The 13,603-nt window shown below is 40.6% G+C and overlaps 1 long non-coding RNA gene across 1 annotated transcript; it reads right to left on the reverse strand.

Moving 5' to 3' along the window:
* Positions 1–1,072: 1,072 nt before the first annotated feature.
* LOC125094331 (uncharacterized) lies at positions 1,073–6,009 on the reverse strand. The gene is made up of 3 exons (XR_007125464.1): positions 5,755–6,009; positions 3,706–3,827; positions 1,073–1,404 (listed from the first exon to the last, which is right to left on the reverse strand). It is a non-coding gene; the product is annotated as an uncharacterized LOC125094331 (long non-coding RNA).
* Between the last annotated feature and the right edge of the window lie 7,594 nt (positions 6,010–13,603).

Consider the following 13,603-nt stretch of genomic DNA (forward strand, 5'->3'; position numbering starts at 1 on the left):
GAATGGGCCTGCCTTGAAAATAGTATTATAGAACCAGAATTTTGCCATCAAATAGGGCCTTGCGGGTCAGAGTCTAGGGATCTTCTCCAGTGCAGAAGTCAACTCTGGTGTATTCTGGATGTGAGGGCAGGGATCCCCCTCCAATACTACAACTCGGTGGAATTATTTTATTTGTTGCAAAGCCTTTCCTTGGGATGGCCCCAGGCAACTCTCACCTTATAGGTAAGTGCTTATGCACATGAATTGAAACACTGATGCCTTGTCTTGAACAGACATCTGATTCTTGCACTCAGCTCTCCGCTCCAGTTCTCATACACCTGCCTGGAGCTACACAGGACATGTGGTCTCCCTCTTTCATTTGGAGATGCCCATTACTCTTCCATAGTCTCTTCTCCAGGAGGAAATGTTTCCTTCTCTCCTTCTGAAGTTCCTAGCATGAAGTGGTTTTGGAGTCTCAAAAGACTACAAGGGAAATGACTAAGGAGTGGAGCTGCGAAGGGATGGTCCAGGCAACCAGATTGTGCATAAAAGGAGAGGGATTAGGTTGGGGTCTAGAAGAGAATGGGCAGAGGTCAGAGTAAATGTGGGGCTGATGAGGCAAAGTAATTTAGGTTGGAGCCCATGGGTGCGAGACCACTGGGGAGTACTTTTTCTGTGGGCTCCGTGTGTCTCCTGAAAGCCAAAAGGGTGTGGGTCGGAGTGGAGCAGGACCAGCTGGGGTCAGGTTGAAAGTACGGTCACTAAAACCCCCAGGTTCTTTGTCCATGGATTGCTGCCAAGCCAGGGCACAGCAATCCTGCGCTTCACAATTGGTATTTTGGACCTAACTTCAGGGCTTTACCTAATCCTTATTAAATTTAATCTTGTTTATTCTAATCAGTTGAAACCATTTGAACCTCGCTTCTGGAATGTGTTATCTGTCTCTTTCAACTTTGTGTCATGCATCGAATTTATAAACTGACTTTGATCTCTATTTCTAAGATGCTGACAAAAATGTTGACCAGCAGCCCATTAGAGACAGCCTTGTGAGCTGAATCTGTATTAACCATCACCATTGGCCATGAGCTCTGCAACTAGCTATTTGTCCATTTATTCATTTGTTCTTCGGTAAAATCCTACTCAGTGATGGTGGTATCTTGTTCTGGATGTACTGGAAGGAAGTGTGTTAGAAACGTCCATGGCAGTGCCTGCAGTATCCACAGGTCCTTCCGAGGAAATTATCCTCCTTGAGGCAGCAGAAAGCGATAGTATTTTATCCCGTGAGGCCCTCACTCCTCCTCCAGTGGGGTCTGATTGGACCTGGCTCAGAAACAGTCAGTTCGTGGGCAGCCCATGGTCTGTGTGAGTCTTGGAGTGAAGAGTGCTGCCCACACAGGGTGAGTTGGTTCAGTCAAAGACCTGTTCCTGGGGTTTGAATAAAGAATGGCGGAGATGTAGGTATTTAGCAGGAGGAGCTGAGGCTGACATATTGCCTAGAGAGACAATAAAAGTATTGACAGTTTAAAAATTATCAGAATAAGCAAACAGTGGGGACAATTAGAATTTACTTTGTCAATATCGTGAACTAGTATGATTTGGGAATGCTTTTGCTACAAAACACCCTTTTAAACACATAACTGAGCTTATAAAAAAGTAAAAGAAATCCGCAGAGCCAAAACCGAAGAGCAAACTGAAAACCAGACTGGTAAGTATATGATCAAGAACCGTGGCAGCCTCGGAGGAGGATGGTCTATGGTCAGACCTGGAAATGGCTCCAGGTTGGATCTGAACCTCAAAGAATGCAAAGCCTGGAGGCTGTATCACACAGAGGGCTACAGGTTTAGTAAAATAATGGATTAAGAGATGTCTTCTCATTATCAGAGGGAGCCAATAAAGACATTTGTCTGCTTTGGCTTGGGTCTGGATGGGAAAAAGTACCCCATGAGAATTTGTAGTCACAGCCTGTACCCTGCCTGAATTTGGTTCTAATTTATACTATCTGGGTGGTCCAGGAATCCTCAACTTAAGACATTGATGCTCAAGTGGCCCAAGGCTGATAATACCTCTAGGGAGACTGGTATAAATAAACACAAAATCCCACTGAAAGGACATACCCCAATCCCAAGCTTTATAAGACTTCCACAGATGGAGGTCTGCTGAATATGGGCTCAAAATTAAAAACTCACAGGGAAACAATCCATCATGAACATGTGTCAGTGGACATGACTAAGAATTTTGGAAAATATAACTATTAGATACAAATTCTTGAAAATGTGTGCTTAAAATGATTAAAGACATAAGTAAAGTAATAAAAAAATGCAAGAAGAAAAGAGAAAAATTGACAAAATATGACAAAAATATAGTAGGCATATGAAATGAAAAATATCACTGAAATTAAAACCTAATAATTATATGAAACAGCAAATTATACAAAAGAATAAATACATTGAAAGCTAGAGATGAAAAATTCATCCAGAATTCATTGCAAAGTGTGAAAAAGGCATAAAATATTAAAAAGATGTTAAGAGATGTGGAAGATAGACTAAAAAATTTCAATATATATTGAACAGAATTTCTAGGAAAAAAAAAATAAAAGAATGAAGGAGACTCAATGTTTAAGGGGGTCAATGACTGATAATTTTCCAGAGTTGTTGAGAGACATGAATCATATATTCTTAAACCACATGAGCTCTAGACAGAATAAATTAAACTAACTCCACAATAAGACACATTATGGTAAAAATGCAGAACTTTGGAGACTAAAAGGAAGTATTTAAAAGCAACCAGCACAATCTACAAAAGAACAATTAGACTGTTACCAGATTTCACAATAGTAATATAGAAGCCTGCAAATCATGCAGTGAAATTTTAGAATGCTGGTAAAAATTTCTATACCTGGCTCAACTATCATTTAGGAATGAGGGCAAAATAAAAATATTTTCAGAACAAAGACCGAGAGACACTAATACACTCTCATTGAAAGACTTTGATGTACCTCAAGAAGAGTAAAATCGAAAAGGAAGGAAGAAAGAATGTGCACAAAGAAAAAGTGATGGACAAAGACATTATTAAATTTGTACAAAAAATCTAAACAAGCATTGACGATATAAACAATAATAGCGATTCATTTGGAGGCACCTGGGTGGCTCAGTGGGTTGGGCTCTGCCTTTGGCTCAGGTCACAGTCTCAGGATCCTGGGATCTAGCCCCACATCGGACTCTCTGCTCAGCAGGGAGCCTGCTTCCTCCTCTCTCTCTGCCTGCCTTTCTGCCTACATGTGATCTCTGTCAAATAGATAAAATCTTTTAAAAAAAATAGTGATTCATTTGGAGGGTGTAATAAAGGGTAATTACTGGACACTTACATAAAAGATAGAAATTACTGGTGTTAAGATGCTAAAACCCTAATGTTATTTAGGAAGGGGGGTAGAGGTATGGAGGAAGGCAAATATACATGCCAAGGCAGACATGGAAATGTATAGCCTAACACTTCCTTTTGGAAGAGACTTGCTGCCCAGCTGCTAGGATAACTGACAGCTTTCATCCTAGCCCTCTCAGGATCTACCTCAGCTGTCAAGCCAGACTCATGCTACTCTCAGAGCAGCCTCTGGCCAATGACTGAGTGAAGTGATAGGAGCTAAGGTGGTGGAACAAGAGTGTGGCTGTTTCTGCCCGTTCTGGGGCTCCCCAGCTCCATGTTGGCCTGGTAGAGATTTGTTGAACCTACTTGACAATCCGAAGACTCCTCTTTGCCCAGTTCTGTTTCTTGTTCTTCTTTTTCACTGTGCTACTTCCCCCACGTCCTGTTGTGTATCTAATTCCATCTCTGCGTTTCCTGGAGAACCCAAGCTTGTGACACATTACAAATTTTAGAGAACAACTCAAAGTAGAAATATGCAATACTCTAACAGTAGAGAGGAAGAACATTAAATAGATATGGAAAAAAAATTAGTGAACTAGAAACATAATTAACATGGTAGAGAGAAATCTAAATTTATCAGTAATCATATTAGCTATAATTGAATTTGCTTGCCAATTAAAAAACAGTTTGTTTTAAGGGGAGAAAAGCAAAATCTGCTGATATTTTCATAATAAGCACACCTAAAATATTAGTCTGCAGGAAAAGTTGAATGTAAAGGATAATACCACCTAAGGAGGGATGGTGGAGCTAGATTGATGACTGACAAAATGGGATTGAAGGCAAAAAGAAAGATGATCAAGGTGAAGATACGTAACAGTAAGGTGCCAGTCCTTGGGAAAATAGCAATTCTGAACATGTACGCATCAATAATCTAGTCTCAAAATATATAAAGAAAAATGGACTGACTTAAGAAAATTGTTATTTTATAATTGTAGTGGTAGCTTTTTACATGTCTCTTTTGATAATAGATTAATCAGACCAAGAAATTAGTAACAGTATAGAAGATTTGGATAATATAATTTTAAAGCTTGATCTCGTGGACATATATAGAGATCTGTACCTAACAAAGAACACTTTCTTTTCTTTTCTTGTCTTGTCTTTTTTTTTTTTTTTTTTTAAAGATTTCATTCATTTATTTGTGAGAGAGACAGTGAGAGAGAGCATGAAAGGGGAGAAGGTCAGAGGGAGAAGCAGACTTCCTGTGGAGCTGGGAGCCCGATGCGGGACTCGATCCTGGGACTCCAGGACCATGAACTGAGCATAAGGCAGTTGCTCAACCAACTGAGCCATCCAGGTGCCCCAAGAACACTTTCTTTTTGATCACACATAAAATCTTTACAAAAATTGATATGTACTTGTTTAAAAGACAAGGAAATCAGCCAGTATCTAGAGGAGGATCATGTATGCTTGGGGAGAAATAGGCATGTGAGGAGTAACTGAGTTTCATTATTGACACAAATCTTCAGAGGAGGACCATGAACCCTTGCTGGATTTTTTTTTTTTTTTTTAGATCTTCTTTGTCTTACGTGACTCTTATAAACTTCCAATAACCCTTCAATACTTGATGTAGTCAGAATTAAGTTTCTGTTTCTTCCAGCTGTAAGAGACCAGCTACATCAGGATGTTCCAAAGGGAGTCAAGAACATCTTCCAGGAGGGCTGTGAAGACATTGTCCCACCCATGAAAACCAAGTGAGAGAAGGAATGCATGTTGGAACTTTTCAAGGAGAAAATCCAAATTCTGAGATATATTCCTCCAAACTCCATACTATGTTTTCCACTGCTAACTCATGGTCTGGGAGAGAGTCCTGGAGTCTATTTTATCCTTGAGCTTATAATCATATCACTTGTTTCTTTAGTTACTCTCAGTTGTGTCACTTTGCTCTTATCTCACAATCATGGATTTCTGCTCTTATCTCGCAATCTTGGATTTCCAAACTAGGTATAGCCTTTCTTGACACAAAAACGGTGAACTGCTCTTTGATTTAGAAAAAGATCTATTTCTTTTGAACAGCTGTATGTTCCTCTTTTGCAGTCCTGCACATCTGGGTCCTACACCATTGTCTTCTTGACTTAAACTGCAGATTCCCTTCTTATGGCCTATATTCCATTCACAGACATGTGGGCATTTTGGGCCTTTAATTAGTCTATTTCTTCTTCTTCTTTTTAAAAAAATTTTTGAATTTTAAAGTTTTTATTAACATATATAATATATTATTAGCCCCAGAGGTACAGATCTGTGAATCGCCAGGTTTATACACTTCACTCACCTAGCACATACCCTCCCCAATGTCCAACACCCAATAGCCTATTTCTTCTGAGGGTGTAGTAATTCAATTTACTTTTCCAGTCTTACCTTCCACAGGTGTACTTCCTCATCTGCATTATGTTTCCGTCCCATTCCTGATAGTACCTCATTGTTACTTCCACATTTTGTTTTTTTGTATGTGTGCTTTTTCCTGGGCCCCTCTCCCTACCCCTTCTTTACCCGTCAATTACGATAGTCATTTAATGGGAAAGACCATTCTAAGCACGATACAAAGTCCGGAAGACAGAAAAGGTTGAAAAACACAGTTACATATAGGCTAACACTTTCTAGCAGCCTACACTCCCACCCACCAAGATATAAACAGCAAACAGAGAAAGATATTTACATCATAAACAACAGACAAAGGACTAGTTTCCTCAATATATATAAAGATTCTATAAATCAAGAGACCAAGATGCAAGTTAAAGGAAATGCACGGAAGATTCACAGAAAAGGACATTTACGTAACTTTTTAAATAATATGAGAAGAGGGCGCCTGGGTGGCTCAGTGGGTTAAAGCCTCTGCCTTCGGCTCGGGTCATGGTCTCAGGGTCCTGGGATCGAGCCCCGCATCGGGCTCTCTGCTTGGCAGGGAGCCTGCTTCCTCTCTCTCTCTGCCTGCCTCTCTGCCTACTTGTGATATCTGTCTGTCAAATAAATAAATAAAATCTTAAAAAAAAAAAATAATAATATGAGAAGATACTCAATGGCACTTGTGGAAAAAAAACGCAAAGCCCATTGAGATATTATTTCTCATGTGTGGACTGGCAAAGATCCAAAAGTTTGACTTTTGGTTTTAGAACAGGTATAAAGAAATCGGCACTCTAATATAATGTCGGTGTGTGGGTGAGAGTATAAACTGGTATGAATTGTGTTCTGTGAAATCTATCATAATAGCCCATACCTTTTGATTCAGCAATATTTCTTTGTGGGAACATATCCTGTAGAGATACTAGCTCACTCATGCAAAGGTGTATGTGCAAGAACGTGAATTGCAGCATTGTTTGTAAGGACAAAACATGAAACAACAAATGTATCAATTACCTACCACTTTGTAACAAACCATTCCAAACTCAGTGGCTTTCCATAATCGTTAACTGTTGCTCTTTGGCCAAATGATCAGCTGGGTAATTCTTTAGTGTCACCTGGGTTCTCTTGAACAACTGTGGTCAGCGGCAGGATGCCTGCTGTGGTGCCAAGGATGACTGGGCCTCTGTCTCTCAACACCTAACAGGCTGGCCCAGTTTTGTTCATATGGTGACAGCTGGGTTCCAGAAGAATAAGTTCAAATGCGTATGGGCTGGCTCCCTGGTCTTTAAACTACCACAGTGTCATTTCTGCTGTGGTCAGCTGGCCTAAGTGAGCCACAGAGCCAGCCCAGGATCAAGAGGTGGGGTAGGGGTGCCTGGGTGGCTCAGTGGGTTGAGCCTCTGCCTTTGGCTCAGGTCACGGTCTCGGGGTCCTGGGACTGAGCCCTGCATCCGGCTCTCTGCTCAGCGGGGAGCCTGCTTCCCCCTGTCTCTCTGCCTACTTGTGATCTCTCTCTCTGTCAAATAAATAAATAAATAAAAACCTTTAAAAAGAAGTTTAAAAAAAGAGGCAGGGTAAAGATGATAACTCTGAATCTGAGAAACTGAAATCACATTGCCAAGGGGCCTGGATTGGAGGGAGGAATGAAGACTTATGGCCGTGTTCGCATCAAGAACAAACACAAACATCCATCAAATAGAGTCTAGTTAAAACAAACCAAAGAAACAGCCAGACAGTGAAATCTATGCAATCTTTTGAAAGAATAAGGCAACTGTATGTATCGAGATAAGAAGTTCTTCCAGATTTACTATTAAATGAAAAAAGGAGAACTTCCTTTATAGTATTCTAGTTTTGTTTTGTTTTGTTTTGTTTTTTTCACAGAGATCACGAGTAGGCAGAGAGGCAGGCAGAGAGAGAGGAGGAAGCAGGCTCCCTGCTGAGCAGAGAGCCCGATGCGGGACTCGATCCCAGAACCCTGGGATCACGACCCGAGCCGAAGGCAGAGGCTTAACCCACTGAGCCACCCAGGTGCCCCAGTATTCTACTTTTTGTAGGTATTTCAAAATAGACATACACAGTTTTGTTTGTGACATGCATAGATCTGTGGAAGGATACAGGAGTGATGCCCTCGGGTGATGGTCATTTGGAGGTGGGGGTCATGGGTAGGAGGAAGTTACATTTCACCCTATACACCTTCATATTACATTCCTTTCCTTTAATTTTCAAAATTATCTTATAAAATTTACTTTTTTCTTTTTGGGGTACAGTACTATACTGTAAGCCCATATAAAATGTGTATAACCACCACTGTAATTAACATATAGAACAGTTGCAGCACCCCCAAAAAACTCCTTTGTGCTACTCCATTACATTCCCGTCCTACTCCCACCCCTAGCCCCTGGCAGCCACGGATTTGTTCTCGGTCACTACAGTTTTGTTTTTTCTACTTTGACCTTTGTTCTGCAAAATTAAAAAAAAAAGGCTTATTTAGGTTTTTTGGCGGGGGGGTGTTTAGAGCAGTTCACAGCAAAATCGAGCGGACGGTACAGAGATTTCTATATTCCTCTTGCCTCCACACATTCATGGTCTCCCCATTCTCAACATCCCCCCAGAGTAGAACATTTTGCTATTGATCAAACCACACGATGTGTCATGTCCATGGTTTACCTTATGGTTCATTCTTGGTGTTGTATGTTCTCTGAGTTTGGACAAATGTATAATGACATGTATCCATCTTTATTTTTATTTATTTATTTATTTATTTATTTATTTATTTAAAGATTTTATTTATTTACTTGAGAGAGAGAGAGAGAGAGATCACGAGTAGGGGGAGGGGAGGGAGAAGCAGGCCTCCATTTGAGCAGGGAGCCCAATTCAGCGCTCGATCCCAGGATCCTGGGATCATGACCTGAGCTGAAGGCAGATGCTTAACCCACTGAGCCACCCAGGTGCTCTGTATCCACTTTTACAGTATCATACTGTATTTTCACCGTCCTAAAAACCCTCTGTGCTCTGCCTACGTGTCCCCCTACTCTCAACGCCTGGCAACCACTGATTTTTTTTTTTTATTGTTTCCATAGTTTTACCTTTTCTAGAATGTCAGAATGTCCCATACAGCTGGACTGATACGGTATGTAGCCTTTCCAGATTGACTCCTTCCTCTTAGTAATAAGGTTCCACCTTATTTCTTTTTTTTTGTGCGAATATTTTTCCATTGTCTGGTTGTGCCACAGTTTATCCACTTTCCTACTAAGGAACATCTTGGTTGCTACCAAGTTCTGGCAATTATGGATGCTATAAACATCCATACATGGGTTTCTGTGTGGACATCAATGTACAACTCCTTTGGGTAAACTCAAGTAGTGCGATTGCTGGATTGTGTGGTAAGAGTATGTTTAGTTTTATAGGAAACTGCCAAATTATCTTCCAAAGTAGCTGTACCAGTTTGCATTTCACCAGTGGTGTGTGAGAGTTCCTGTTCCACATCTCTGTCAGCGTTCCAGATTTTGGCCCTTCTAATAGTTGAATAGTGGTATCTCCTTGTTAATCTCATTGCTTTTAATTTGCATTTCTCCAATGACATATAACATGGAGCATCTTTCCAAATGCTTATTTGCCATCTGTATGTCTTCTTTGATGAGGTGTCTCTTAAGGTCTTTGGCTCAATTTTTTTTTTGGGGGGGTCAAAGATTTTATTTATTTATTTGAAAGAGAGAGAGAGCACGAGAAGAGGTAGGGTCAGAGGGAGAAGCAGACACCCTGCCAAGCAGGGAGCCTGATGCAGGACTTGATCCTGGAACTCCAGGATCATGACCTGAGCCTAAGGCAGTCGCTTAACCAACGGAGCCACCCAGGCGCCCCTCTTTGGCTCAATTTTTAATTGGGTTGTTTGTTTTTGTGTGTGTGTATGTGTGTGTGTGTGTGTGTGGTTTTTTAAATTTTTTATTTTTTATTGTTGAGTTGTAAGTGTTCTTTGGAAATTTTATGTAAGAGTCCCTTATCAGATGTGCCTTTTGCAAATGCTTTCTGCCAGTCTGTGTCTTGTGTTCTCATACTTTCAACAGTGTCTTTTGCATAGCAAAAAATTTTAATTTTAATGAGTCTAGTTTGTTAACTTTTATTTTATGAATTGTGTTTTGGTGTTGTTTCAAAAAGTCACCTCCAGGGGCACCTGGGTGGCTCAGTGGGTTAAAGCCTCTGCCTTCAGCTCAGGTCATGATCCCAGGGTCCTGGGATGGCGTCCCGCATCGGGCTCTCTGCTCAGCAGGGAGCCTGCTTCCTCCTCTCTCTCTGCTCGCCTGTCTGCCTACCTGTGATCTCTGTCAGATAAATAAATAAAATCTTTAAAAAAAAAAAAAAAGTCACCTCCACACCCAAGGTGATCTAGATTTTCTCCATATTGTTTTCTAGCCATTTTTTTAAAAAGATTATTTATTTATTTATTTATTTTAAAATATTTTTATTTATTTTTATTTTATATTTATTTTATTTTATTTATTGAGAAATCACAAGTAGGCAGAAGTAGGCAGAGAGAGGCAGGCAGATAGAGAGGGAGAAGCAGGCTACTTGCTGAGGAGAGAGTCTGATGTGGGGCTCGATCCCAGGACCCTGGGATCATGACCTGAGCTGAAGGCAGAGGCTTAACCCACTGAGCCATCCAGGTGCCCCTTCTAGCTGTTTTATGGTTTTGTGTTTCATATTTAGATCTGGAATCTACTTTGAGCTAATTTTGTGAAGGGTAGAAGCTCTGTGTCTAGATTCTCTCTCTTTTTTCCCCTTCACATGTGGATGTCTAGTTGTTTAGCACCATTTGTTGAAAAGACTATCTTTGCTCTATTGTATTGCCTTTGCTTTTTGTCAAAGATCAGTTGACTATATTTATGTGGGTCTATTTTTAGCTCTCCCTTCTATTCCATTGGTTTATTAATCTATTCTTCCACTGACCCTATACTGTCTTGATACTGTAGTTTAATAGTAAGTCTTGAAGTTGGGTAGAGTCTGTCCTCTAATTTTGTTCTTCTTCAATATTGTGTTGGCCATTCTTGGTCTTTTGCTTCTCCATTTCAACTTTATTTACTCATAAATATTTATTCGGATTTTTAAGTAAACTCCACTCTCAACATGGAGTGCTCACAACTCTGAGATCGAGAGTCACATGCTCTACTGACTGAGCCAGCCAGGTGACCCTAACTTGCTGGAATTTTGATTGGGATTACATTGACTCTGTAGGTCAAGTTCAAAAGAACTGGTATCTTGACAACACTGAGATTTCCCATCCATGAATATGGAGTATCTCTCCATTTATTTAGCTCTTCTTTGATTTTATTCAATAGAGTTTTGTAGTTTTCTTCATATAGATCTTGTATGTATTCTGTTAGATTTATAACTAAGTATTTAAATTTTGGTGGGTGGCAATGTAAATAAATGATATTTTGCTTTTAAGTTCAAATTCCATTTGTTCATTGCTGGTATATAGGAAAGCAGTTGATTTTTGTGCATTAACTTTGTATCCTACAATCTTGCTGTAATCGCTTATTAGGTTCAAGAGTTGTTTTGTTGTTTCTTCCATATTTTCTTTAGCATTTTTATTTATTTATTTAAGTCATCTTTACACCCAATGCGGGGTTTGAACTCATGACCCCAAGATCAAAAGTCACACGCTCTTCCTACTTAGCCAGCCAAATGACACTCTTTTAGATTTTTAATAGACAATCATGTTATTTGTGAACAGAGGCCATTTTATTTCTTCCTTCCCATGTACATACCTTTTGTTTCCTTTTCTTATCTTATTGCATTGGCTAGAACTTCCCATTACAGTGTTGAAAAGGAGTGGTGACAGGGGACATCCAATCCTTGTACCTGATCTTAGAGGGAAAATTTAGAATTTCTCACCATTAAGCATTATTCTTTTGGAATTTAAAAAAATGTGTGTATGTATCACCAATTAAAAAATAAATCTTTGACTTCTTTCAAAACTGAAAAGCCATTAAATGAGAAGCCAGAGGCAACATGATTTAAGGGAATGGAAGGATCATTGTTTTAAACATCTCAAAATAGAATGCTTTTTATAAGAGCAAGGATCATGCTTTATTTCTGAATGTCCAATGCCTAGCTCAACATCTGCTAACAGTAGGCACTCAATAAATGTGTCTTGAATGAAAAAAAAAAAAAATCTTGTTGGGCGCCTGGGTGGCTCAGTGGGTTAAGCCTCTGCTTTCGGCTCAGGTCATGATCTCAGAGTCCTGGGATCGAGGCCCACATCGGGCTCTCTGCTCAGCAGGGAGCCTGCTTCCCCTTCTCTCTCTCTCTGCCTTCCTCTCTGCCTACTTGTGACCTCTCTCCCTCTATCAAATAAATAAATAAAATCTTAAAAAAAAATCTTGTTATCCATTGTCCAAATACCATCTGCTTCCTTAAGCATTTCCTGATTCTCTCAAGCAGATTTCTCCTTCGTTGAAAATCCCATGCCATTAATTTTTATCTTTTAGACATATATTAGAGCCTGCCCTGTTTCTTAGTGACTTACAGACTTTTTCTAGGATCTTGTTCTGGATTTCAAGCTTGAGAGCAGAGACCCTGCCCTGCTCATCTTTGTATTCTCAACTGTGCCAAACACTATGCCTAAAACCACTGGGTTCTTCATAAATATTTGATGAATTGATTCTAATTGAATCATTTGACCACATACTCCTGCAATTTTTATTTTGCTCTTGCTGACTGCTAGTAGTAAGCAAACTCCTTCTATTCCTTCTCCCAATGCATTTCCTTAGAGCAGCATCTATCAGAATGCCTTCTTCATGCCCTGGAGGAGTAACAAGCTCAAGAAGTCATCTTCCCACAGCATTTTTTTCCTCCCTGGTCTATGTCATTCCAAAAACCTTGGTTCCGGGGGTGCCTGCTGGCTCAGTCAGAGGAACATGTGACTTTTGACTTTAGGGTCCTGAGCTTGAGCCCCACAATAGGCATGGAGCCTACTCTAAAGCAAAAGAGAAAAAATAAATCTTGGTTTCATGAAATACACGGTAGAGCTGGCTTCTTGGTAGCCCAGCAACCCTTACTTAGCCATGCATCCTTGGATAAAGTTTCTTGATTTCTGACACTTACAATCTAAGGAGAGGGGTATTGAGATCCTCTGAGGACGACGAAGACCTCTTGGTGCTGCTCCAGTGTCAGTTGGTGTCTGGCTTTGGAGTGATGAGGGCTGGGACCTGCTCTCACTTTGGCACATGTCTTTTGCAGGAAGACGGCTGTCTGAACTCAGGTCCCAAGCGCGTGATGAAGGGCACGGTCTACCTAGTGGGGGCAACAGACTGTATGTGACACTTTTACAAATCAGATTCAGAGAAACTCACTGTAGCTGGTAGATGGAGGAACCTCTGTTGAAGTGTCATCTTGAAATGGCACGATTTTTACCCCATCACTGCTCTTACTGACACACTGTAGACCTTACGTCCTGTTGGTTAGCACATCCCTTCCTGACTCCTTGGGAGGGTGCCGTCTTTCCTGTCACTTTGAGTCATTTGCACATTCTCCAGCCGGCATTTAAGACTCAATCCTGTTTACTTTTCAAAACTTCAATCTTAAGCATAATGCAGTCCTTATCTCCTCTCTGCTGCTGGGCTGGCAAGAGTGTTGGCTCCCAGTTGCTTAGAGAGCAGGGGCCGGGGTGTAGTCTGTTTCTGAGACTCTTCATTCTTTTCTTTTTAAAAAGATTTTGTTTATTTGTCAGAGAGATAGAGAGAGCACACAAACAGGCAGAGGCAGAGAGAGAAGCAGGCTCCCTGCCGAGCAAGGAGCCGGATGTGGGGGACTCAATTCCAGGACCCTGGGATCATGACCTGAGCCAAAGGCAGTGGCTTAACCAACT

This window comes from Lutra lutra, chromosome 2 (assembly GCF_902655055.1).
Source record: "Lutra lutra chromosome 2, mLutLut1.2, whole genome shotgun sequence".
NCBI classification, from domain to species: Eukaryota; Metazoa; Chordata; class Mammalia; order Carnivora; family Mustelidae; genus Lutra; species Lutra lutra.